Below are 26,757 nucleotides of genomic sequence, written 5' to 3' on the forward strand. Positions count from 1 at the left end.
AGGAGATGTCTGTGGGCCAAGAGCGGCACCACTCTGAGGAGGTGGTGACGGGCCCACAGGGAAGGAATGGAGCTTCCCCTTGCTCAGGGTGGGAACTTCCTATCTCACATGACTGACAGGTGGACTCTGAAGGGGTGCTGTACTTAGTATCTTGGTGCCCCTTGGAAGATAAAGGTGTCTAGAGTCAGATTTTGTTGAAGATCTCCACTTAGTAGCACTGACCCTTGAGACAGTTGCTTCACTTCTTTGAACCTCAGTATAGGAGTGCTCATATCTTCTTCAGGAGCTTTGAAGGTGTCTGTCCAAGACAGATGCTAGCATATGTTCACCCCTGTTCAGAAGAGACTTGACAGGTTGAAGACCCAAGGAGTGCAGAGACTCGTCCAAGAGCCTACGGTGAGTTACTGGCAAAACCCAAGTTACAATCAGACCTCTGGGTCCTATGCCTGGGAGGTTTTTTTTTTTTTTTTTTTTTTTTTGGGGGGGGCATATGTGGGTTTGCTTGAATCTGGACCATCTTTTCTTATTAGTTGACAGCCTGGCCAAGAGCCATTTCCCCTGAGCAGATCATTGTCTTGTGAGGTAGAGCGGGCTAGCACCCTTGGGTGAGGATGTCAGCGTCCTGGGGAAGGAGAATGGGTGGGAGGTGGCAGGGTGTGAGCACTTCCTGGTGCTGGCTTAGGGAACCCCAGGGGAACAGCCATAAATAGAGCCTGGGTTTCCCAAGCACACTTGCTGGTGAGCACTGTTCAGAGGCTGGGCTGTTCCCTCAGGTTTTGGAAAGACTGTTCCCTAGAAGCCCTCAGGGCTTCTCCATCCTTCCCAGCACCCCAGCTCCAAATCAGCCTTGACTTGGGTTTGGAAGGAACTCACAGCAGCGGGCCTCCTGGCCTGCGGTGTTGTCAGGCTCAGATCTTATAAACAGACCACCACACTGCCTTTGGCCCCTGGCCAAGCACCTCCTTGAGCACTTGGTTACCTACCACCCGTTCAGGCTCACGTTCAGAGGCAGTAGTTTCCTCCAGGGCCCTTAGAGTTCCCACGTAGGAAGCCACTATAATTTATTGTATTGTTACCATCTGGTTTCATGGAGTGTGTTTCTTTTGATTTTAATTGTGCCTGTGGGAGAGAAAACCCCTCAAAATGGTGGATAAAGAAGATGCTAATTCCACCCCCCAGAACCCCAGTCCACATGTCGCTGCCATGATGCTTGGTGGACCTGGCTGACCAAAGCCATCCTACTTTCTCCCTCTCCCCCTCCCTCTCCCTTTCTCTCTTTTCGGTGGTACTGAGGATGGACCCCAAGGCCTTGTACAAGCTCAGCAACCGCTCAACAACTGAGCCACACCCCCAGCCCTCTCCTCCTCTTTGAGCATCCTCACTTACTATCCCTGCACACCAGCAGCCTCTGGCTCATCTCCTCTGATGGGATCTCTGCATGCCTTCCAGGCCAGAGTCTGATGTGAGGGACCTGCCCCTGCCGTCACGCAGGGCTGGGGGCTGGGGGTTGGCTGGTAACCTGCCGGCTGGGTGCTGAGGATCCAGCGTGATATGCTATGTGACCTCTTCAGCAAGTGAGTCACTCACCCCGGATAACCACCCCATGCTTTCAGAGGAACTGCTGGTGTCATTGTGGCCGTGGCCATGGTTTCTCCAAAATAAGGTGTTTTTAGAAATGAAAGTACAGGGGTTGGTTTTCTTAGATTTGTTGTCATGAATTCATGGCTCTCCAGCCTTCTCCTCATAAAGCCTCATTGCTTTCCCTTAAATTGCATACTGGGCATGAGTTTTATATGTTAATAATAATAGATAACCAGCACTCCTCTCACAGTTTTTGAGGAAGAAAACCCTTCATAATTTTACCTTTTAAAATTCTTTCACGTTGGCTTCTAGAAGTGTGTTTGCATAAGCATTTTTGCATTGCTGAAATCAGATATTTTTTCAGCCTGAGTCTGACCAGGAAAGGAGGAACAGCATCAAGTATTTACCACAGAGGGAATTTAATATGGGGCCTTGGTTACACAGGAGATAAAGAAGCTGAGAAGCCAAACATGGGAAGGCGAGGTGACCCAGAGCTTAGCAGGAGGTCGTTGCCACCTTTAAGCTGGAGGGACACTGGGACTGGTGTTCCCAGTGCCCAGGTTCGGGGTCACCGTGAACCTGTCTAGAGCAGATCAGCTGCCTCTAGAAAGGCCCATCCTTGGTAGAAAGGGAGAGGGGAGAGGTGCCCTGCCCCCACCCTTCCATGTGGGGCCTAGAAAGTCAGGGCTCAGCCCTGGGGCAGACAGAGCAGAGCACAGGGAAATGAAGGATGGATCAGAGGGCAAACCAGTCTGGGACCGGCACAATACCATTTCATCAAGTGGATGCACCACACTTAATCTAACCTGTCCCCCACTGTTGGGTGGGTACTTTCAGTTATCAGTTGCCAGTTGCCAGTTGTCAAAGTGTGCTCCCTGGTCGGCTGATCAGCTGGGTACTTGTTAGAGATGCAGGCTCATTCTCACCCTGGGCCTGTTGGGCCAGAAACCATGGGGTGGACCCCGCCATCTGTATTTTGCACTTGCTCTGAGGGCTGCTGCTGCACATGAATGCCAGAATCTCAGTCACTTGGTGGTGGGACGTGGAAGTGCTACTGGTGGGGGATCTATATCCCGAGCGGGTTGGGAGTGCACACCTCTCAGGTCAGGCCTCACCCTTGCTCTCAATTCCCTGCTGGGGTTCATCTTTCCTCTTGTTAAAGAGCTAAAAATATCAGACCACGAGTTTGCTATGAGGAGTTGATGCAGCCACAGGCATGATGTTCCATGTGTGCAGGGTCTTTTGGAGCTTTGGGGAAGGAAGTGTGGCAATAGTAGGCAGCCTCTGGGCTGTAGGAAATTGGCCCCCGTGCCAGTGCCTGAGGTGCGAGCTCTACAAATCAGTGGTGGACACTTGAGGACTGGCAGCCTGCTCTAAGCAGGAATATTGGACGAGAATTTGCTTTCTGTCATCAGACTTCCCTTCTCTACCCTATGGGTGCCCTACCTTGTCGCCTGTGTCTGGCAACTTGGTTGAAGGGAAAGATTCCAGAACCAGGCCCTGGCTTCCTGTGCTGGCAGAGTGTCCTGAGGCACATCACATGAGCTTTCTGAGACTCACTGGTTGTACCTGTCAGACCTCTGCCTGGCTCCCTGTCACTGATCTTGGTGTAGATCAGATGGGGTAGTTGACACAAAACTGCCCCGTGTGTCTCCCGAATGTAGAGTTGTTAGGGTTCATACTGCTTCCCAGGCCTGTGTCCAGACTTGCCCCTCTATGAGCCTCGCGCTCCATCTCTGAGCAGAGGGTCTTGGTCTTGGTCTTTGTTGGTCCATGAAGACAGGCATGGCCACCAGTGCCTGGGAGAAGACCCCACCTGGGCTTTTCACACCCATCCCTCTCTTAATCCTCTCAGCAGCCCTGTCACAGGGACCTAAGGAGAAGTCACCGAGACTCAAGACTCCCATAGTTTAAGAGGAAGCATGTGAGCATGCCCAGTTCTGAGGGGCAGACCACTGCTTTGCCTCCGAGCCACCTGCAGTACTGTTGCTGCTGAGAAGGGAAAGAGGAACTGGGTAAAATGCTCTTGTTGACTGGCCGTGGCACGTTGGATCGACAAAGTGTGGCTGACTGGAGGCTGGTTACCTGCAGCAGACAGAGGCAGCCAGCTCTTCTGTCTTCCTGCCTCTGGTAGCCTCTTAGACCGATGGGAGGACTGCCTGTCACCCCACTGCACACATCACTGAGGTGACCGAGGGTCTTTTCTGCTCAGTGTTGTTCCCAGTTTGTGGTTGAGGAAGCCAAGGCTCAGAGAAGACAGATGGTTTCCTCGGGTGACTCAGGCAAGGAGTCTGAACCCAGGGTTCTTAGTGCCTCACGGCATTCCAAGCCCTTTCCCACCCATCTGGTGGATGGGTCCTTGGCCAGGCAGTAGCACCCCGTGAAGCAGCCTGCACAGGTGGACTGTGGGGCAAAAGGCCATGGGAGGCTAGCCTCTGCCTCCTCCAGGCACCGTCACCATTTGGGTTACAACTGGAAGGAACATTAAGATGGGAGGAGGAGCCCTGGGACCAAAGTGGGGTCCTGCCATCCCCCTCCATCCCAGAGGCTCCACCTGCGCAGGGTGAGGGTGTTTACCGGGTCGCTCTCAAGGCAGACTCAGCACTAAACCATCTTGCTGTCAGACTCTGCTCAGAATTGCTGCCCTGAGGAGAGGGCTGCGGCAGGGCCGGGCAGGGCAGCTGTGATAACACGGAGCCCAGGGCCTGCTCCAGCAGGTCCCACTGACTAAATAACCGTGCGGAGGCAGGACCTGAGCCTTCACCATAATAAACACAGTGCTTCTCCCGTAGCCAACGACCATCGGAAGCTCATAATTACCTGAAATCTGCTTTATAGGCATTTAGGGGAACGTGGGGGGCTGTGTTCATGTAGGCAAGGATGTGGCCACGTACCTTGAACATGTGTCTCCAGGAAGGCTTGGCTTTCATTTTATACGTAAGCCCTGGAAGGCTCTAACTGACTTGGTTGCCAGAGCTGTTGTCATCGGCTGCTCTCTCCTTTTCTTGAGTTAAATGCACTGGTCGTAGCCCGGCTCCAGTACCTAGCTCATGATTGGCACCTTGCTGGGAGCTGGTAATGGTGGTTGGTCTCTTCCTCCTTTCACTTAGTGATAGTTAGCTCAAAGGATGGCTGCTTGCTCACCTAGCCTGCTTTACTGGGTGGTGAGAGAGCTGTCACCCAGTATGGCAGCCTCAGGCAGGTTAAAGAAGGCCAGCGAAGGCTTCTAGTCCATGGTACTGGACTGGGTAAGCATTTCATTCGGGTCCTTTTTGCCTCTTCATATTGGAGCCATTTGTCAGCATTTCTAGGCTCCAGAACCCCTGAGCTGGGGTCCTGAGCTCCTTCGGCTTTAGCTGGACCAGGCTGGAAAGCACAGCACAGCATGGGAGTGTGCGGCTGGGCTTGTGGTGTGCGGTAGAGGGTCTTCTCATCTCTGAGCCGGTGTTTGAGGAGGGAGGTCCGTTGATATGTAGGTACACGTGTGTCCCCTGTCCCTTCCTGCCTCCTTCACATGTGGCGTTCCCATTGCCCACGAGCACAGACTTCTGTCAGTCCCAGGACCTGGGGGTGCTGAGCAGAGTCAAAGCGAGCGCTATGCAAGACGTCACAGCTACGACTGAGGGGGCGGGGTCCCCAGAGGGCCCCATGCTTTTCATTTGAACCCTAACTTGTTTTGGATGTGGTAAGAAGGCAATAGCCTTCTAAGAAACGTCAGCGACCCAGGAACCCCATCGTCTCTCTTCTCGCTGGTTACTTCCTGGCATTAGCCACCTCTTAAGCTGAAGATGACGACATGGAAGGCAAGGGAAAGATAGGGCTGCCCAGAGCGCCTGAGGGCCATGGTAGAATGTGGGCATGGGAAGCAGTGAAGGAGGACAGCAGAGGCAGGGGGATGTGGCAAGTCACAGGCTGCATAGGGCAATCTGTGCAGTTTCCACCTACTAGTTAAATGCTCCTATATTTGCATTTAAAATGGGCATCACATGGTGTGAACAGTAAATTCATGGAAATAATTCAAAATTTTATTTTCTTAAAATGATATTAAATAGCAAATGAAAACCACTGCAGCAAGTTAAGAGAGAAGCTGTAGATGAGAGGAAGAGCTTTATGTTTTAGTACCAGTACTTTCTCTTGCTTTTTTCACATAAAGGGTTCCCCATTTTTGTTGTGCCCTGGACACTGCCATCCTGAGGGTGGAGGTCTCAGGTTGGTCTTGCACATGCCGGCACTTTGCTAGATCCCAGATCACCCTGCCTTCTGGGTTGCAGAGCAGAGGAATGACACATAGGCAAGTGAGCCTCTTGCTCTAAAGATTCTGGGCTATTCCAAGCGATGGTGGCCCCATTAATAGAGATGACAATTGAGGAGTTTTGGAGGCTGCAGACATACCCTTGTTTTAGGATCTGCTGTGCACTCATTCTTGGGAGTTTTTGAGTGCAGAGGTGTAAGCCAGCCGTAGACTGGGGAGAGAGGCTGTGCTTTAGTTTAAATCCCAGCTCTGACCTTGTCTCCTTGGCTAAGTCTGCTTCTTCATCAGGCTGACCTCAGTCTCCTGGCTGTAATATACTTGTAAACAACGGGCTACTTGGAGACTGAATTCTTGGATCAAATCTCATCTCAACTAGTTGCTTGTCCTTGAGCAAGTTGTTCAAACCTCCTGGAGCCTCAGTTTCTCTGAAAAATGAGGATGGTTGGTCATGAGGGTCAGTGAGTGCCGGAGGAGTTAACATTGTGTCTGGATCATCCTCCTGAGTCCATGCCAGCAGTGGTCACGATGGTGAAGGACAGGAGGAGGAAGAAACAACCACTTAGAGGCACTAGGATTAAAGTAGGTCTGGCTCCAGAGATTCTATAGACACAGTTCCAGGGGCCTCTGCCCAAATTTCTAAGCAGTTTTTCAGGTCATGCTTTAGAAGTTACTGGAATGAAAGAAAAATTCTAATGCTTAGAGTTTGAAGATCTGGATTTTTGTTCTGTCACCCTCTGCCATCCTTAAGTCATGTGACCTTAACTGCCCCTTCCTTCACTAAGCCTCAGTTTCTTTCTTTCTTTCTTTTTTTTTTTTTTTTTTTTTGATATCCCAGGATTGAACCCAGGGGTGCTTTACCACTGAGTCACATCCCTGGCCTTTTTTTTTTTTTTTTTTTTTTTTTTTTTTTTTTTAATTTTACTTAGAGACAGGGTCTCACTGAATTGCTTAGGGCCTTGCTGAGTTTCTGAGGCTGACTTTGAACTCTCGATCCTCCGGAGCTGCTGGGATTACAGGTGTACACCACTGCGCCCGGCAAGCCTCGGTTTCTTAATGTGTGAAGTGGCGATGGCTATCCCTGCTTTATGGACAAGACCCAGCCGAGATGACTTGTGCAGAAATCTTTTGTAAAAACTAGTGTTTGGAAGAGCTCTACTGAGTCTTCAGTGTCTTTTAAAGCTTGCTCACTATTGTGACAGACTGGAGGAAGTGGTTTTGTTGTTTGAGTCTCCACTGATCATCTGTGAGATGATGGGATAGGACTTGGGACCACCATCTACCCCCTGAGCAGGTTTAAAAAAAAGAAGGAAGGAGGGAGGGAGGGAGAGAGAGAAAACTGGCAGGGTTTGGAATGTCCCCTAACCTGCGAGCCACAATCGCAGGTTTCAGGGACTCAGGAAGAGGTGCAGCTGGCCTGTGGTTGAGCACCCAACGTCAGCTGTTGGGAAGAGAAAGCCCGTAGTGAGGAATGGGCTCCTTCCTGCTCTGGCCTTGGGAGGCTGCTGCGGCCCGGCTCACAGCTTGGCAGCACCGGGCAAACCACAGAGTACATTTGAGGCTCAGAGCCGCTCATTTGGAGGGTGGAGCCGCGTTTTTCTCTTGCCACAGTGAGCTAATTAAAGAAAACAAGCTTCAGGAGCCGGAGGGAGCTGGCCACAGAGCCCTTGGGGAGGGTTGCTTTGGCTGTGGATGCCTCCACGGGCCCGGAAGGCAGGTGGAAGTGGGCACGCAGGGTCCCAAACGCCCCCCGTGGGGCTTAGCTGGAAGACCCAGAGGGGACCGTTGGATGGCAGGGAACCAGTGTGGGAGGAGGTCAGGCGGCCTGCAAAGATGGGGCAGGGTTTTGAAAAGCTCACAAATGTGGACTTCCATCCCAAATGGTGGATGGAGCCTGTGTCCTGGGAGCTGGCACTCTGAGTGGCAGTGGCAGCTCCCACCTCTATGGCCCTGTCCTTTGGATGCACACAGCAGCTTTAGGGAAAGTGGGTGTGACTCCTGCGTTCCCCCAGAGTAAACGGACACTGAGGGAGGAGGTGGTTCCTGATCAAAGGCACAGGCCCAGAAAGTGGAGCAGGGACCAGGACCTTGGTTTCCAGATGGGCGTGCTCATTTATACCTCAGCTCCTCGGGTCCATCACCATCCTGGTCCTCCAGAACCAGGAGCCCGGCCCCCAATTGCTGTACGTCGTTTTCTGGAGCAGGTTTGTTGCTGAGACATTGTGCCAACTGAATTATTCTTGGGGCACCCGCAAAGCCCTTTAAAGAAATCCTGTGGAGAATCATTTTGAAAAATGAAGACTTATACCACCTCCCCAGTGATTTTCTATTTTGGTAAATTTCATGTGGCAAGATGGCTCAAAGAAGGGTCCTAGTGTTTTGCTACCTTACGTTCTCCCTGCATGAGGATGGGCTACTCCTCTGGCACATTGGAGAATCGAGAGAGAGTACGGTAGGTGGCAGAAAAGTTTGATTCAGCTTAGAAGTGAGGGCCAGGCTGCTAGGGGGCGTACCATGGGGATTTTGTTAACGCTGGTGAAGAGCAGTGGCCAGCTGAGCACTCCCCTGGGCCCTGTCCCATACGTAGATTATCTGATTTAATTTCTACTATTAATAGTACCAAAGTTTGTGAATGATTTACTTACCCCTTAATTCAAAGGGATATTCTGCTCCACAGCGGACTCTTTTTCAGCCAAGCATTGAAGTACATGCTACAGTCTGGATGAACCTCGAACACATTAAGCTGAGTGAAAGAAGCCAGACGCAGAGGAGCCATGTGATTCCACTTACACGAAACGCCCAGGATTGCAGATGTGTAGAGATAGCAGGCAGCTTAGTGGTTGCTGGGTTGAGGGAGGAAGGGGGAGCAACCGCTCAGTGAGTGTAGGGTTTACCACTTAGGGGTGATGGCCATGGAATTGGGCAATGGGATCGTTGTGCAGTACTTGAACAAATCATTCACTTAATTGTACACACTCAAATGGCTAAAACGGTGGCTTTTTAATTTTTTTAAATCCCAGCTGAAATCCCGGCATCTATTAAAAATAAGCGTGTTCCTCTGCTTTGTCTCACCAACTTGGTCTCTGTCATGGTCGTGTTGAGTGGGAGAGAAGGGGAAGGGCTTGTGTCTGTGTGCAAGAGTCTGAAGCAAGTGTGGGACTCTGTAATTCAGGCTCCACCTTTATGAGGAGCCAGAGACCCAGAGAGGGCCGGGGAGCTAACCCCGGACATAGAGGAAGGCATCAGAGGTGAGAGTTGGAGGCTAGCCTTTTCACTCTCCACTCGGGTTTCAGCTCCTTTGCGTGGCTGGACACCCCTGGGTTGCAAAGTGTTCCACGGGCGTTCTGTGCCTTCCTCACGTGACTCGGGAGGCTCCAGGGCTGTTTGGCAGAAGTGGGCACAGGCTATGTGTGTGTCTAGAAGGCTTCCGTGGTGCCACTGACACTCTGGGCGCTGAGCGAAAGGAGCGGTTACGTGTGAACATACCCACTCGGGTTGCATGGGGGCCCTCACGTGGCTCGGCTTCTTCTCTTTGACAGTGAACATCTAACATAAGGAGGACATAAGAAACTTTCCAGGACCTAACTGGTGCCCACTCTACTTTCAGACCCTTCTGGCTCCAGCTCAGAGTAAATGAAACTGTAGCTTGTAGTAATATTTATGTATGGGAGTCAATGAGCTGTTTAAATGCCTGGATGTCAGAAGAGGGTTTCAAATTTAGCAAGCCCCGCGGCTGTCCTGCTTTTGTAGTTGACAGGCCCGCCTTCTCAAGACCAGCTGAAGCATACTGTCCTGGTTGGTGGCCATCTAGGGACAATAACGACAGCGACCGTGATGCCTTCTGAAGAGTGAAGCTGTCACTGAATTAGATGTATATTTAATCCCTAGGAGAAGCCGAGTGCCGTTTCAGAATCTTGGAAGTTCTGTGGTGCTCTCAGCCGCTGAGGTAAGATGCAGGATCTTGTTTTGGGTTTTACCAGCTGCGTGAGTTAGGGCTGTGTCCCGGGTTTCCAGCCTCGGCCTCCTCTCCTGTAAGTGAGAACAGTACCCCCAGCCTCTCCTGCTTGCGGAGTGGGTGTGAGCGCGTGTGTGAGATGGGTTCTGAGGGCTTTGCTCTGGTGAAATGGTCATGGAGACCCAGGATGGGCAGGACGGCGAGGAACAGTGAGCACAAACGCAGCCTGATTAGTGTTGGCAGTTGCATTTTGTGGACTGATTTGCCTTCATTTTGGGGGGGACCTTTGCTACGGGAAGTGGGGCTCAGAATGCACAGGGTTTATTCTGCCGTTGACTCCGCAGGATGAGTGGAAACCTGGTTCTGATCCTCTAGGAGTTCCTGGTTTAATTGTGTTTTCATGGGTCACCTGGAAGGTCATCACCCTGAGAGTGAGGGGAATTGACCCGGTGGATCCCTTAGGCCCCCAGGCCCACCTGCGAGTCTGACCAGTCTCAGGGGAAATGCTGCATGTGTTGGGGGTGTGTATGTGTTGAAAGAGAAAAAAGCCAGAAGAGGAGGATGAGTCAGATTTAACCACTGTTTTTTTCCCTCTTGAAACTTGTTATGTTCACACACACGCAGCAGTCATGCTCTTGCTCAGAAAATGTGTGAAAACCACTTAAAATGTGCAAAAGCGGCCCTTTTCAAAGTATGCTTTAGCCTACCTTCTCTTGATCAGTGGAGTGGATTTGTGAGTGTTCAAATTGTTCCTCATGTGCAGGAATCCGGGGTTTGCCCAGTCCAGGCTGATGTGTGTGGATAGAGGTGCACCAAGAGTGATGGACACCAGATCCCAGGGGATTCTGTGGGACAGGTGGAATTCTAGAGTCTTGGTCAAGCTCCTGGTGGAGCAAGGAGGTGACTAGGATGGATTGCGAGGAACTGGACACATCGCATTTCTGTAGGTGGAATCCCTTAGCAGAGTATTTCAAGAACTCCAGAGCTGACCACGTGGCAAATTTACCTTCCGAACAATCCCTTTGCCCCTCCACGTTCCTCTCCAAGGTGTTTAATGCACAACCACTGCCATGTTTGGGCTTCCCTTATGTTTCCTGGGATGCTTCCCAGACCCCTCTATACTTTCCAGGATGGTCCCCTCTCTTTTGCCTGGACCACCGCACTCACTCTGACCTCCCTCCGGCTGACTCATTTCCTGGCTCTGGCGCATAGCTTAGTAAATATTTTCGAATGTGTTAATTTGGCCCTTCTCCATGAAAGTAACCTGTCTGTGTGTCATTCATCTGTCCAGATCTGATTGTCAACTTCCTTTGTACAGGAGCAAACGTCTTAGGCTTGTTTTCTTACTCCTGCTGCCGCCACCTGCATCCCAGAGGAAGAGGAGTGGGCCAGGGTGGGCAAGACCTGCATACCGAGCCTCTTCCACATGGCCTCTGGCATGGCATGCCGCCGTCCAGGACTCACTTAATATCACTTAAGACAGACGGAAGACCCACCCTGCCCACATGGATGGCTGCTGCCAGGATCAGGAGGGAGCAAAGGACGGGAAAGAGTTTTGGGAAGCAGCCAAGCACTGTGCCAAGTGGTCTCAGGTACAGGCTGTCAGTGACTGACCTGGCATGGAGGCTGGCTCTGGCTCGGGGTGTGCTCCTGACCCTGTGTGGTCCAGGGCCCGGGAGCACCGCTCACCCTCCTAGGGCCTCAGTGTCCTCAGCTCAGCTCCATTCCATGGCTGTGGGATGGGTGTGACCTTCCTGGGCCCCCAGCTCAGAGCTGGACTCAGACACCTGCAAGCTTGTTACAGCTCCTGGGCCCACTGTGGCATTCTGGATATCACTGCAAGGGACCCGCCTGAGGGTCCCTAGCTTGCTGCTGGAGCTCCATAAGTGCCCTCTTGACTTAGGACTTTGCTAAGATGGCGGATTATTTCACCTTCTGTGAAATTATTTCACCTTCACCTACCCCAGCAGAAGGCAAAGTGTGTCAGGAGGCTCTGTGTGTCAGGAGGTGTGGACAGTTAAGGTAGTGGGAGGTGATCCTAGAGAAAGGACAGGAAACCTCTAGGAAAGAAAGGGGCCCGTGGCTGAGAGGTATGGAACAGGCCCTGCTGGCTTTGGCGGCCTTGTTCAGAGGCAGGAAGGTAGATAAGATCGGATTTCAGGCTTTTCCCCTTCCCCCACTTCCCTGCCACTTGTGACAGCTGAGAGCTTTTCCAGGGCGGCAGGGCATGGCACTCCTCCACTTGCCTGATCCTTGCATCTAGCCGTGGCTGGGTACCACCACATGCTCAGTTAGGGTTTGATGAGTGAATGAATGAGTTTTCCCAGTTCTTGTCGAACCACTGTGCCTCTGTGTCCGTCCTGTGGTAGTCAGCAGTGGGTTTGGAAGATTAAGAAGTGCTGATCAGCATGTCTAATTCTAGAAGATGAGATTCAAGGAGGACGCTGCCTCCTGTATGCCCAGCCCGCTGCACTCTGTGCCTGCCCCTCCTTGGCCCCGAGTTCAGGAACACCTGGATGGTAAAAGGAAGCCCTGCATCCTCTGTCCCCATAGGGATATTATTGTGTTGTGCACACTGTACACAATGAACATTCATTCTAATGGTGGGCCTTGCCTCTTCCAGCCGAGTGCCTCTTGGCTGAGGGCAGGTGGCTGAGGGCAGATGACTTTGGCAAGGGGCTTGGCACCATTGGCCAAGTTTACCCTGGATCGCTGTATTCTGTGCTATCTTGTTATCTTGTTTCCTTGATGGTCATGTCACATGAGAAAGTACTTCCTCCGTGGGCTTTGCCCACCCGCTTCCCTTCATGGAGACCTCTGGGCCTAGATGAACTCTTAAACTGCATTGTGAATGAAACTGTTTCTTTTAAGAGCTAGGATTTTGCTGAAAGTCTCCTGAGAAGCTCCCCAGAACCCCAGGCACCTTTTGTCTGTGTCCCAGGGCCCAGCGCTGTGTGGAGAGGACAGCCCTCGAGGCACCCGTGTGCAGAGTGCTCTGAGAATTTCCTCCTGTGGGGTCTCCAGCCCTCTTGTCTTGGTCTGCTTCCTCAGTAGCAAAGCTGTCTGCAGCTTGATGTCACCTACCCCAGCAGAAGGCAAAGTGTGTCAGGAGGCTCTGTCACTTTGTATCCTGTGAAAATGACCATAAAGAAAGAGCACTGGCTTGGAGTGCTATTTTTTTTTTTTTTTTCTTAGCTTTGTGTGTGACCTTGGGCAAGACTCTTGATTTCTCTTGAACTTCAGTTTGCTCCTCAGAAAAAAAAGATTGGATGTGTCAAGGGAGGCAATCAGGTGAGGAACCGCCTCTGTCCTGTGGAGGGTCTTGGGCTGGAGGGGTAAGGAGGTGCACAGTGGAGACCCTGAACCTTAGTCTATTGGCAGTGAGTCTGGGATGCTGAGAAGCCGTGGAGTGGGGGGTCAACAGAGCCCCTCTGGGAAGCAGCTGGGCCCATTGAGGCCTGCGGGGTGCCGAGGCACGGCTGGCAGGGCACAGAGAGTCTTGTGGCTGTAACTGTGGGCAGAATTTCATGGCCTTGAAGAACGGCTACTGTGTGTACCAGTGATAAATATTAGTCACTCTGGCAACAGAATGAGCTTCCTGTGCTGCATTTTTTGGTACTTCCAGAACACAGAAAGCCTTTCTCCCTGACAGGGCACAAGAGGGAGTGGCAGAATGTGCCCCTGACCCTGGTGCCCCAGACCCCAGGGGTTTTCAACCTGCCTGCAGCCACTGAGGCCTGCTGAGACCACTTGTCCTAGGTGAGAACCGTGCCCTGGAGATGACAGGCCCCTGGTTGACTTCACTGCCGGGCCACCTCAAGGGTGCCTTTCTTGTCATATCCCAAATCGAAGACTTGATTCACCCTCCTCCGCCAAATCCTTCTGCCATCTGCTCAGCCTCCTGCAGCTCTCAGTGAAAGGCACTACTGTCCACTAAGTCAGGAAGCTGCCCCTCTTCACCCTCCCTCCCCTATGTCCAGTGAACCTCCAAGTCCATTGGTCCTGCTCTAGAATATCTGAGTTCATGCTCTGCCCTCTCTCCACTGCCTTTTCATCCCACCTGGGATCCCTTTGGGCCCAGCCTCCCTTCTTGCTGACCTCTGTATGCTGGACCCATTTTCCACTGGCAGCCAGGGTGATCTCCAAAAACTTGCAGCCTATCATTTGGCACATCTGCTGAAAATGTTGAGGGGCTTCCTGTTACTTGAAGGTTAGAGTCCAACCCCTTAATGAGACCACAGGATCTGACCCTGACCTTCCCTTCCAGCCCGTACCCCTAGCTGGGTCCTTTGCCCCATCCTGGCCTTCTTATAGTTCCCTCCTCAGGACCTTTGCACATGCTATCCCTTCAGCCTGGGATGTTCTTTCTGGAGTTTCCAGCTGGCTTTGTGAGTCAGGTCTCAGCTTAAATATCATCTAAGACCCTTCCTGGTTCCCCTTCCATCTTAATTATATCCCTGATACACTCTCTCCTAGAGCCCTGTTTTCCTTCTGAGACCTTATCCCAGCTTGTAGTTACAGATGTAGGTGATTATTTGTTTACTGTCTGTCTTTCCTTAGAGGGCAGGGATCATCTCTTTTGTTCTCCACAATGCCCAGGGCCAAGGAGCTCAGTAAATATTTGCAGGCATGAATCATGTGTGTAGGACGCTTATGCTGGGATCACTGAGCACCCAGGTTCCTTCCGGGTCTGCTCCCTCCTCCCCAGGTCCCATCCAGTGGCCCTGAGCACCGCCTCTTCCTGGCTCCACTCCTCTGGCATCAAAACTTATCAGTCCCACATCTCAGCCTTTTGCAAGGTGACACTTCATCTGATTACCTAATTCACACTAAGGTGTTAATGGTGCTAATGACATAGTGTTTATTACCCCAGGGGATGAACGTATCATTCAGATAGAACTATCATTCCTGCTGGTTTAAAGCCCTTCAGTAACGTTCCAGTGAGTCCAGTCCAGTCCCCTTAGCTGGGTTTCTAAGACCCTGCATGCAGGATTTGGCTGCTCACTGTGTCCCCAGCCTTCGCTCTACAAGCCTTAGTCATCTCTCCCCCACCCAGCACCCAGCACAGTACCTGGCATGGGCAGGCCTGTAATAAATGTTTACTACGTGGATTTAAAAGAAGCAGATTGGAGTGACTCATGCTCTGACCGGAGCTTTTGGTGTAGGCAGTCTTTGGGCCCTGGATGCCAGAGAAATGACAAATGGTGGGAATTTCAGTGACTCTCATACCCTGAGGAGACCAGGAGAAAGTGGCTGTATCTGGGAGGATGAGGAAGGGCGGCCCTTCAGAGTCCCTGAATCTAGATCTCTCTCCACCTGTCCCAGGGTGACACCACACATGCCTGTCCGTCTCCCTGATGAGGTGGATCAGCTCTTTGGTCTCTGAGGTCCTGGAGAAGGGGAGGGTGTGGTTGCCATGTCCTCTTCCTCTCCTGCTGCACCCTGTGGTCCTCTGCAGGTGGAGGCGGGAGGTTTGCAAGGGATCCCTCATGGGAGAGCGGCTCCCAGCCTTCCCCACCTCTGGGTGCTGCAAGGTTGCATTGGTGGCCCAGCCCAAGCCACTGCCCTTTTGGTCTGGCTGTGGTTACCCTGCGGACCAGTCCCCTCTCCATCCCCCAGCTTCACCTCCCCGCCCTGTGGTCTCCCTACCCCCATGTGAGAAATGGGATGCACTGAACTTTAAGGAAATTGTTCTTTTTGATGTGTTTAGAGTTGTGTGCAAAGAAGGCGGCCCTGTCATGGAACACCAGTGGGTGGCCTGGCTCAGTCTAGGTTTTGGAAAGGCGTATTTTCTGGGGCGCGAGGCCTCTGTGATATTGATGGTGTGGAAAGGCACCCGCCCCCACCTGGGTGACTGGGCCCTGGGCGCTCCTCCGTAGTCTCCCCGCTGCTGCCTGGGGCCTGGGGCCATCTTTCTGAAGGATGAATCCTGCCTGGTATCCCCCAGTTAGACCCCATATCCTGGGTCCTGGTGCTTTTAGAGATAACCAGGCTTGTCCCTCAGGATCCGTATGATGGCCTTGCCCTCGGTGGCTCTGGTGAGGAGCTTTCCAACCTGGCTGCTGCAGACTCTTGTGTATTTACTGCAAGTGGGCCCAGGCATGCCTGGCGTGAAGGATTTCAGACACAGCCACCATCAGGGGAGAGGTCTGTGAATGTCACTGGCATTGAGAATGACCACTGGTTGCCCCAGAAGCCAATGGTCCCCATTCCAACTGTACACTAGCGTCCTGCTCACCTTCCCCACAGGCCGTCTCTGGCCTCTTTGCTTTGCCACATGCCAAACCTGGGGTGCCCCAAGCCTATTCAGCTAACTGTCTCCAAAATGTGATCCCACTCAGTCTCAGGGAAGCAGCCTTTGGGTCCCATTCTCCCCCATCCGCTGCCGAGCATCCTGTTCCATCCCCACGGTTGCTGGCACCCCTAGGTCTTGTTATGCACCACAAAACATGTTTTGTATATGAAAACCATCTGTTTCTGGGTCTTTCCTCTCATGGTCTCAGGGAGCTCCTCTAAAGCAGGGCTCTGTAGACTGACCTCTGGATGGGAGGTTGGTGCCCTGGATATCTGTGCCTGTCCCTTGTCAGATCACAGCACAGCCCCTGCCTCTTGTGAGCTCTCTTCTCAGCTCCTGCCTGTGGTTTTTTGACTTCATAGGTTGAAAAAGACAGTTGTGCTTTCTTTTCATTTGAGAAGAAAATAAGAGTGGAAATGTGGAGATTTTACTGATCTGGAGGCGAAGACAAAAATGAGGAAGATCAAAGAAGACTTCATTTGTTGCGATGTTATGTAAATCAGGGCTCCTTATTTTCTGTGGGTTGGTCTTGGTCTGCGGTCTCACTGGGTTCTCTTGGAAGGCAGAGGGACTGGTTCTTCTTCAACTTTGTGTCTCTGTCAGCCTCAGTGCCTGATAGTGGTCACTTGATTAATGGTCTGCAGAGGACTGTATGAGATGAATGTTTGTTTAGGTATTTTTAGTGTTTGGCCATTAAAACATTCCCGTGGCTTGTTAATTTGTAAGAGATGATTTCTGTTGTAAAATGTGGGAATGATTTTTGTGCAGGATGTCTGCTTCCCTGCTGAAAAACGCTTTGTGGTTGCAGTTTTGAAAAATGGAGTCATTTTGCACTGATCGAAGCTGGGTGACCTTGTGCAAGTCCTTGGGACCCGTGACCCTCATCTGTAAAGGGGATGGGAGGTGTGATGGGAGTCCATGGCTTCCCAGGGCCTCAGGCTCCATGCTGCATGTCATTCTCGGGTCCTCCCCTCTGGTGATGGACACAGACCCTCTCCCCAAGGGGTTGGTGCACAGAGCTGGACTTGTCTCCTGCCTCTTGACAGCGCCGTGGTGGGTGGAATGCCTGGCTTCTCCATAGCAGTGAGAAATGTCAATGTGGGGTTTTGAAAGCTAGCCAAGAGCCAGGGAATAATTAAAGCACATGCACACAGAGCGAGAGAGAACGGTGTAATGGACAGGGGAAGAGGAAAACCCAGTGGACTGAGAAAACCCCAGAACTGAACTTCACATGACCCCGCGTGCTGCCTGCAGTTGTGACACCCGGGTGCCCCCTGCGCACTGCCGGCTGCTCAGTGATGTCCGCAGGCTGCGGCCCCACAGGAAGCGGGGCTGCCATCAGCCAGTGGAGCGTGGGAGCCACTCCTCCTCCACGGCCCCCGGGCTCCTGGAGGGGAAACCGATCCCGTGCTGCTCAGAAACAAAACCAGCCCCTTGGTGTTGGTGCCGACAAGATAGGACCAAGAGGAATTTTTTTTTTTCTTTAGGGTTCTCTGCTGGAAATGGACAGGTTTCCTCTAGGGATGATGTGACTTTGTGCTTCTTGAACTTCTCTGGGTTATCAGCGAGCGAATTGCTCAGATGTGTGGCTGCGAGACCCTGGGGGTGTAGGGATGAATCCTAGCTCCCCTCTGCCCTGGGAGCTCCATGCTGCTTGGAGGACAGACTCAGGAACTTGCAGAGGTCCACAGACACAGTGACCCATGCACTTCGGGAGACAGGCTTATTCCCTCTGCTTGGGAGCCGGGCAGGGAGGCCAAGAACTGCCCACCCAGCTCTCCCTGACCTCAGCCCCTTGCAGGAGGTGTCGGAAGATTTGGATTTGGAGTATGGTGGGTCTGGCAGAACAGAGTGTGTGCATATCGAAAGAGAGGTGGAGTGGGGTTGGGGTGTGCCTTTGGTTGCCCCTTCCCTGGTGACAGTGCCCACCTCCTGGTGGTGTCCTGAGGTGTGGAGAAGAAATGCAAGGAAAGACTGTTAGTGTGTGCCCACTGCTAGCTTAGCCTCTGTGCCTGCACACTCCTGACCTGCCTAGGCTGCCCTGGTTATGATGCAGGTCTCCTGCCTGTGAGCAGGTGGGGTCCCCAGGGCAGGTACACTGTGGTCATTATGGGACACTGATTAAATAATTCCATAGTGGTTAGCACCATATATATGACTGACCTTTTCCAATAAACTTTTTTGTTTTGGAATTATGTAGATTTGTAGCAAAACTGCAAAGATCACTCAGAGTTTTCCATGTGCCCCTCAGTCCCGATTCCCTGGTGTCAGCCTTTCCTTAGAATGGCATGGGTGTCAAATCCAAGAAAGCAGCATGGGTACATAGTCATTAACACAATTCTAGACTTGACTTAAGCTTTTGGGAAATAACAGCTTTATTGGTATGTGATTCATATACTTTAAAATTCACTCTTTTGAAGTGTACCGTTCAGGGACTTTTAATATGTTAACAGAGTTGTACACCCATCATCTTTATCTAATTTTAGGACATGTTCACCACATAAAAAGAAGCTGTATGTGAATTCGAAACTTTCCCATCTGGCTCCCTTAGTCCTGGCAACTTGATCTATTTTCTATCTCTAGGGATTTACCTCTTTAGGGACAGTCCATGCAAATGGAATCAAACATTATGTGGTCTTTTGTATCTGGCTTCAAGGTTCATCTGTATGGTAGCACAGATCAGTACTCCATTTTCACAACCAAATAATATTCCATTATATAGATATACCACATTTTATTTGTCCATTTGTCAGTTGATGGACATTTTAGGTTGTTTTTACTTTATGCCTTTTGTGAATAATGCTGCTGTAGACATTTGTGTATAGATTTTTGTACATACATGTTTTCATTTATCTTGGTAGACCCCTAGGAGTGTAGTTACTGGGTCATTTGGTAATTTCACATTTAACTTTTTAAAGAACTTCAAACTTGTTTTCCACAATGGCTGTAACATTTCATGATTCCCTCGGGAATGTATGAGGGGTTCGGTTTTTCCCCAGACTTGTCAACACTTGTAATCGTCTGTCCTTATTTTAGCCAACCTAGTGGGTGTGCAGTGGACTCTCATTGTGATTTTGATTCACATTTCCTTAACGGCTAATGGTATTGAGGCTCTTCTCATATTCTCATTGGCCATTTGTATATCTCCTTTGAAGAAATGTCTGTGAATCCTTTGCCCACTTTAAAATTGGGTTGTCTTTCTGTTGTTGAGCTCTAAGAGTTCCTTGCATATTCTGGATACATGTTACCTGGTTTGCAAATATCGTCTCCAGTTCTGTGGATGATTTTCTACTTTCTTTGAAGCACATTTTTGATTTTCATGAAATTCGATTGTTTTTACTTCAGTCACTTTTGCTGTTGGTGTCATGTCTAAGGAAACCATTGTCTAATTCATTCCCTGGCGTTTCATGATTTTAGTTCTTTTGATCTTCTAATTTCATATTTAATTTCATGTGGCATATATGGCCGGGGCTCACCTTCGTTCTTTTGCATGTTGTTATCTAGTTGGGCACTTTTGAGAAGACCACTCTTTTCCCACTGAATTATCTTGGCTCCTTTGTTGAAAATCAATTGGCCACAAACGTAAGCATTTATTCCTGGACCCTCAGTTCAATTCCATTGATCCATAGGTCGACCCTCGTGCTAGTCTTAATTACTGTAGTTTTGTACTATTAATTAATGTTTTAAATGCTTATTTCCATAATCTGCTTTGTTCCAGAAAATAATTTGTGGTTCCTCTTAGAAAATACAGTGCATAGTAAAGGATAAAGATAGTTAAGGGAATTAGGGAAGAAGAAGAGGGGGGGAAAAAGGAGAGTACACAGTATTGCATGTTGTAAGATTTTGTGAGATTATTACAGATGGCCTCCAGATTTGGTTTTGAGCTTCCTAGTAGCCAAAGGTAAAATGGAAATGTGACTTGACAAGATTAATTGTGCATAAAATAAAAATTTTTTCTTTAGGGAAAAACTCTATTTTCTTTTTGGGAGGGGAGTGGGGAGTACTGGGGATTGAACTAAGGGGCACGCAACCACAGAGCCACATCCCCAGCCCTATTTTATATTTTATTTAGGGACAGGGTCTCACTGAGTCGCTTAGGGCCTTGCTTTTGCTGAGGCTGGCTTTGAACTCCCCATCCTCCTGCCTCAGCCTCCTGAGCCTCTGGGATTACAGGCGTGCATCACTGCACCTGACCAAAAAACTCTTATTTTCAGGGACTGAAACGTGAGGGAATTTCTCTGTGGATCTTAGGAACAGGAGCTTCTCCAGCAGTAATCATTTTATGTGTGTTGGTCCTGTCCCTTTAGTTTGGTAGCACTCTCAGGGGAGGAACCACATCTTATTTCCCTCACACACCCCCATAGTGCTTAGGACGGAGCATGAGAAGTGCTTACAAATCTTGATTGAATCCTTTCCAAGAGTTGGAATGTGGATTATGTCCTTTATCCGCATCCTGCAGCCGGGCTGAGGTTAGTCAGGACGGTGTGGAGATGGAGAAGTGGCGTTGGTGTCCCGCTGGCGTGATTTAGACGTTGTTTCTTGCACGGAGCTTCCCGAGAGCCAGCGGAGTGGCGGGAGCTTCGGGCTGTGGGCCGCATGCGTCAAGGCCATCCTGTGCAGAGAGGGGAGGCAGGTGGCTTCCCCTGCCTGCCAGCCCTCCCACCTTCCCGCCTCCTTCATGAGGCAGGGTCCTCTTTCTTGCTCTCTCTCTTTGACGCGCCTTCCAGTTTCCCTGCCAAATGGAAAAATCCGGCATGTGTGAGGGAGGTCCTGGCCCAACTGGACAGCTTCTCGTGGATTCGGGGCTACTGCCACCCACAGTGGAATTTGGCACTGGGATGACCACTGTGTCGAGAGGCCCACCCAGGGAGGGCACAGGCTGCCTGAAATGGGTCTCTGTGGATGTCATGTTGGGTGGCCTTGTCCCCAATAAGCAGAACTTTAATATTCAGTTGCATCCTTTTTTTTTTTCTCAATAGGTTTGAATACTATGGTCTGGCAGGGGAGGTCATCATTATTTCATAATTTACGGGGGGGAAACCAAGGCTCAGTGCTCAGACCCTTGCTCTAGGTCCTATGACCAGTGACATACAAAGACATGACTTTAACCCACAGAGTCTTGATTTGACCTCCTCCTCTCCTTCTCTTTCCACCTGCTGGCCCTCCATTTTTATCTAATTTAGGAGGTATGAGAAGCCAGTATCCTTTCTGGCTTGGTCACTCTGGGACAGGTAGGTGCAGTTTCCTCCCTGTGGGGGGCTGGGTCCTGCCCCTGCTCCAGCACTTTCTGTCCCTTTGGCCTAGCCAGGCACAGCCTGGCAACATCCCACACACCTGACTCCCACCTGTGGCTTCCAAAGAACTTTCGCACCTCTTGGCTTATTTGATCCTGGCCACAGCCCTGTCGAGAAGGCAGTGTGGGTGCTGTCAACCCCACTGTGTTCCTAGGGTCACCAGCTGGTCAAGGTCGGGGGCAGGCCTAGAGGCCAGATCCGGACTCCTGGTCCAGTGCTCAGGCCCAGCCATTGAGCACCTCAGTGTCAAGTTGCACCAACAAGTTGAGGATTCCCAGAATTTTGCCTCCAGGAGCGCCGGGCACTGCGCTGCCTAGACCACGTGACCACAGGAAGCCCCCCCCCCCCCCCCCCCCCCCCCCCCCGCACAAGTGAAGCCTCAGCCACACCCACGGGTTTCTTTGTGTCTCCCCAGCACCGAGCTGGGCTCTCAGAACAGAGCATGTAGAATAGAATCGGAGGCGCAGCACGTGACCTCAGTCCTGCACCTGCTCCAAGGAAGACGTGGGGGTGAACAAGCGAGCAGACGCGGTTTCTCGGCTCTATTCCCAGGTCGCTCAGTTGTTCTGTCGGCTTGGAATCCACATCACCGCGTGCTCAGCGCTGTGCACAGAACTCTGCGTTTTTCTAGCTGCCAAAGAGTCTGACAAGAAAAAGTGGGGCCCCTAGGGACACTTCTGTCTTGGCCCTGACGGTGCCCCTAGCCCCGGTGATCCACGTGTCCTCCAGCTGCCATTCCCATCAGGGAAGCCTCCCCTCCTCATGACGGGCTGACGTGAGCCTTCCTGGCAGTGATGGGCTTGTTCGTTGTTGCACACGCTTTGTCAGCTGCTAACGTGGTGCTGAGCTCTGGGTATAGTAGTGAATGGGACAAAGCCCCTACGCATGTAGCAGGGCAAATTGCAGGAGCCACAGATGACAAGTTAAAGAGCCCGAGACCACCTGAGAAAGGAGCAGTGATCCTGGAAGAGGGACATTTGGATTCAGGTCCTCAGGGTGAACCAGTGAAACTCTAGATCATGTGCAAATGCAAGAATGGGATCCTAATTAGAATAAGTTGTACTCTGTGTGTGTGTATGTCAAAGTGCACTCTACTGTCATGTATATCTAAAAAGAACAAAGTCCCCAGGGTGAGTGACAGTCCCCTGAAGAGCATCCTGGGCAGAGGGAACAGCAGGTACAGAAGCTCTGAGATGGGAAGCATGTTTAACAACAGGGAGAAACCCACCCAGAGGATCTATATATCTCTCTGGTGTCTCTTTGCAGACCTTTTCTGAGCACCTGCTAGGGACTGAGCGTATTGCCAAGGACTGGGCATAAAGTTGGCCGTGGTGGGCACTGCCCATCAGCTCCCAGTGAATCAAGCGAGGCTGAATGGACTGCCTCCAGCCAGAGACTGAGGCCGTCCAAGCACAACCTGGCCATGCTCAGCTCCACGTCCACAGTGCCCAGCACAATGGAGCGGGTGTAGAGGATCACTGTTGGACCTGTTGCCCTGGAATGCAGAGCCATACCTGGCCTGACAAGGCACTTAGAAGTCTCCTCATTCACTAGCCGCGTGTCCTCAGGTGAGGGATCCGAGCTCTTGAATCTTGGGTCCCTCCTGGATTTGGCGGGGGTCATGGTAGTGCTCATCTTATAGGGGATGAGGATGTCATCCTCATGGTCCCTGGGACATGCAGGGCAAGTGCCTGGCTGGAGAGGCATGTGGTTCAGATTTGCTGCTGTGGTCATTAGGGCTGTTGTTCCTAGAGGCCTGCAGTTAGTCTTGACAATAAGTGCCTGGGGAATCGGAGGAGAGGACCTTGGTGCTCTATGTCCTTGGGGCTTGTGGGATCCAGATAGACAGGAAGGATATGTTCTAGGAAGAGGCAGGAAATCTGAGCATCAGGAAATCTGAGCATCAGGAAATGAGGAGGGCCCTCGGTGATAGGGTCTCCATTAGGCATGCAGGACAGGCACCCAAAGGGCCACGTGTGCATGGAGCTGAGGCAGATGGCTTCTCAGCCACTAGGACACCAGCTAGCCAGTGCTCCACTTCATGCTTGTAGGAAAATCCTGTGACAGGAGATTGTGGCAAGTCAGGTTCGCAAGGCAGAGGTCAGGAGGTGAGAGATGCAGAGTTGATCTTGATAAAACTTGTAAACTGCCTGGAAATCCCCAGGCGTACTTCCTCCAGGAAGCCACTCTGGACTGCCCCACCCTGTTCTCACTGCCAGGTCCTCTATCTCCCCAGCACATTGGAGCACTTCTGTCTCAATGTGTCTCTGCCTCCTCTTTTGGGTGGATATCTCCTTGATACCTGGGGCCGCAGCTGGCCTGTCAACTGGAGGACCTGGGAGGACAATCTATTCTAAATGTGCAGGGTTTGCAGAGGTCTTCTGACCTCCAGCCAGTGTTTTCCCACCTCACTGGTCTTGCTCAGGTGATGAGCCCCGAATGCCCTGGCCCAGCTTTGTTCCATGAGACATGAAACAGCAGAGTGCTGTCGGCACCAGCAGCAGCCCCAGCCTCAGAAGTCGGGCTCCTTCGTGTTACGGATGAGGACCACTCGCCCCCTGAAGCAGCATCCCTCGTCCAGCCCAGTGCCTCTCTCGCTGTGCAGAGTGCCTGCCTTCTTTGAACATTAGGAGTCACCACATCTGCTTTGAGCAGGTTGTGGGCATGAGAAGTGGGTGGGCATGAGGTTGTCTCCCTTCCTGCTGGGTAGCCCCCAACCTCATGGGAAAGGGCTGTGACTTATCCCGCACAGATTTTCAAACTCTCTTTATGGAGAACTGCTCTTAGCAAGGCTTGAAACGTGATCAAGTGTTTTAGTAACAACATAAAAAAACGATACTGAGCCCTGGCTGTAGATGATGGTTTATGCCCAGCACTCCCAGTTAGGAGCCTGGGGTTTGTTCTCTCAGCATGCTTATGTGGGGTGCTGACTGCATAGTGGCAGTTGGGTGCCAGCTGGCTCACGTGAAGATGGGCACCTACCTCAGTGGAAGCCAGTGTGGACATTGCAGTGGGGAACCTGCGAGGGCTGTCCACCCAGGTGAAAAGGACTGCCAGGAGGCTGGGTGGTGCAAAGGATGATGTGGCTGAACTGCCCTCTTTGGAGCCTTCTTCACCAGAGTTAGGTAATGCAGATCAAGTGCATGTTCTGATAAATGACCGTTCTTGGTTTGTTGGATTTATGGTGGTCTTCAGAATTTAACAAAAAATAATGCCCAGTTGTTGAGTGAGGATGGAACTGGGGCCAGCAGACTCACTTTTATACCTGACGAGAATTTGGGAGAAAAAAGCAATCAATATTGTCACATGCAAACCACAGAAAAGAGCTCTAGATGTTGTTACCCAGCATGGGATGTAAGACACCAGTTTAAAATAACTGGCTAAGACTTTGGGCTCTCTCAACTCAATGTGGGGGTACTGAGTCATGAGGACCCCCATTGCATGGAATAAAAGTGCTGGTTTCCTGAGCTGTCTTTTGAGACACAACCCAAATACCACAGTCCCAAGGATGCCTTCACTGGGAGCCCCAGCTGGGCAAGACCTGCCCTTTTTCTGGAATTATGCAGCTTCTCCTGTGTCCCCTGGAGCTCAGAGATGTGCATCACTTATCGTATCGTACCTAGCACAGAACATGCACAAAGCGGGTCCCTATTAAGTGCTGGTACAAAACAGTGGACATGTATAGAGCACTTGTTGCATGAGACCTGGATCAGGTGGCTGTACAGGTCAGTGTGGACTCTGGGGAGAGGTGTGAGCTGAGGTTGGTATCTGTGAGTCGTTGGATGGGTGAGGTTGGGGAGGATGCGAAGGTGGGATGAGACACTCCAGGCTAACACCTGAGGAATGGCCATAGGGGGTGGAGGGAGGGGAGAGGGAAGATGCTATGTAGGGACACCAAAGCCAAGACTGGGGAGACCCTGCGGGAGAGGAGAGGAACGGCCGAGCTAATGTACAGGGGAATCCAGGTGGCGAGTCCTGGAAGGCATGTTTTTGATGTTGTAACCTCGAGGCTGCTGGGTGACCTTAGGACAGTCACAGTGGCGTGCTGAGCTGAAGCCCTTGTCACGAGCCCCATAGTGAAGGGAGGTGAGGGCTGGTGGACCGTCTGCACAGCCCTGCAGGGGTTTAGGGATGAGCCATGGTGGGGAGAGCCTGGGTGCTCGCAGGGCCAGCTAAATGGAACTGGTTAAGTAGCTGGGGGAACCTGGGCCGAGATGAACCTCATACCTGCCAAAGACATCCATAAAATTCACACCCATACACACAGGGGAATGGGGCAAATGGATTATTTTGTAAGATGCTTCTAGGCTAAAGGTAGAATTGATTAAGCATGCTTCTGAAAGTAAAAGGTCAAGATTTTTTTTTTCTTTTTTCTTTTGTACCAGGGATTGAACCCAGGGGCACTCAACCACTGAGCCACATCTTCAGCCCTTTTGATTTTTTATTTTGAGACAGGGTCTCACTGAGTTGCTTTGAGTTCCAAAGTTGCCGAGGCTACCTTTGAACTTACGATTCTCCTGCCTCAGCCTCTCTTCAGCTGCTGGTATTCTAGGCAAGCTGCGCTGTGCCTGGGGATGGGTCGGTATTTTAAAAATGAATAACATAGGCCAGATTTTCCATAATTTCAAGGGGTAAATAAAGACTTTGGGTTTAGTAAACATTGCGTCTCACGAGGAATGGGTTTTGGGGACCACCCCCTTTTGTTGGAATGAGTCTTTTTGCTAGCCAGGAGTCCGTGGAGGACACTGGGTACCTTCTGGGGGAAGAAACACAGTGTGGGGCTGACTTTGCCAGGGGCTCCTTAATGGAAAGCAGCAAAGGGAGGCAGGAAGAGCCTGTGGCAGCTCAGGCACCCTGCCATGGCTTGGAGTGGGGGGCACAGAGAGGGCAGGTCTCAGAACACCCAGGGCTCTCTCTTTGGGTGGACAGTGAATGACTTTTGAGTCTGCACAGAGCAGGCACTTCCGGAGGCTGCCCCTGCCCCGGCCAGGAGGGGTGGGAGGCTGTTCCCTGGCCTGGCCTTGCTGAGTCACAGCCCAGCTGGGGCCCGGTGGGGATTTCCACGAGGCCCCAGCACTGTCTTCTCCTGTTTCCTGTTGGCCTGTGATGAAGGCTGCTTGCCAGCGAGGTCCCCATGGGCACTTGCCTGCCCAGGAGGATGCTAGCCTGCCTGTGAGCCCTGAGGTCACCTCACAGCTCCCTCTGGGGGATGTGGCCCTGTGGGGCATGTACCCTGCTGCGCCGGTCACCTTGTCCTGGGGAAGGGGACAGCTCCCTGGGAGGAGGAGTGGTTGTAGAAGGAGACCTGGGGCAGTCTGCACTGGAAAGTTAGGGCTAGAAAAATCTAGGGTGGCCCAGATGCTTTTATCTGCTGATAAGAACC

General features: G+C 51.5%; 1 protein-coding gene across 3 annotated transcripts in view; it reads left to right on the forward strand.

Moving 5' to 3' along the window:
• The window catches only part of SMAD3 (SMAD family member 3), a 108,210-nt gene that overhangs the window by 21,399 nt on the left and 60,054 nt on the right, over nucleotides 1-26,757 (forward strand). Inside the window, exon 2 of one of the 3 annotated variants that reach the window (XM_079129576.1) lies at nucleotides 9,719-9,776. The exons of the other annotated variants lie outside the window; for them this stretch is intronic. The gene's annotated coding sequence lies outside the window, so the exon portion shown is untranslated. The remainder of the gene's footprint in view (nucleotides 1-9,718; nucleotides 9,777-26,757) is intronic. 3 annotated transcript variants of the gene reach the window in all.

Source organism: Sciurus vulgaris, assembly GCF_902686455.1.
Source record: "Sciurus vulgaris genome assembly, chromosome: 2".
Classification (NCBI taxonomy): Eukaryota; Metazoa; Chordata; class Mammalia; order Rodentia; family Sciuridae; genus Sciurus; species Sciurus vulgaris.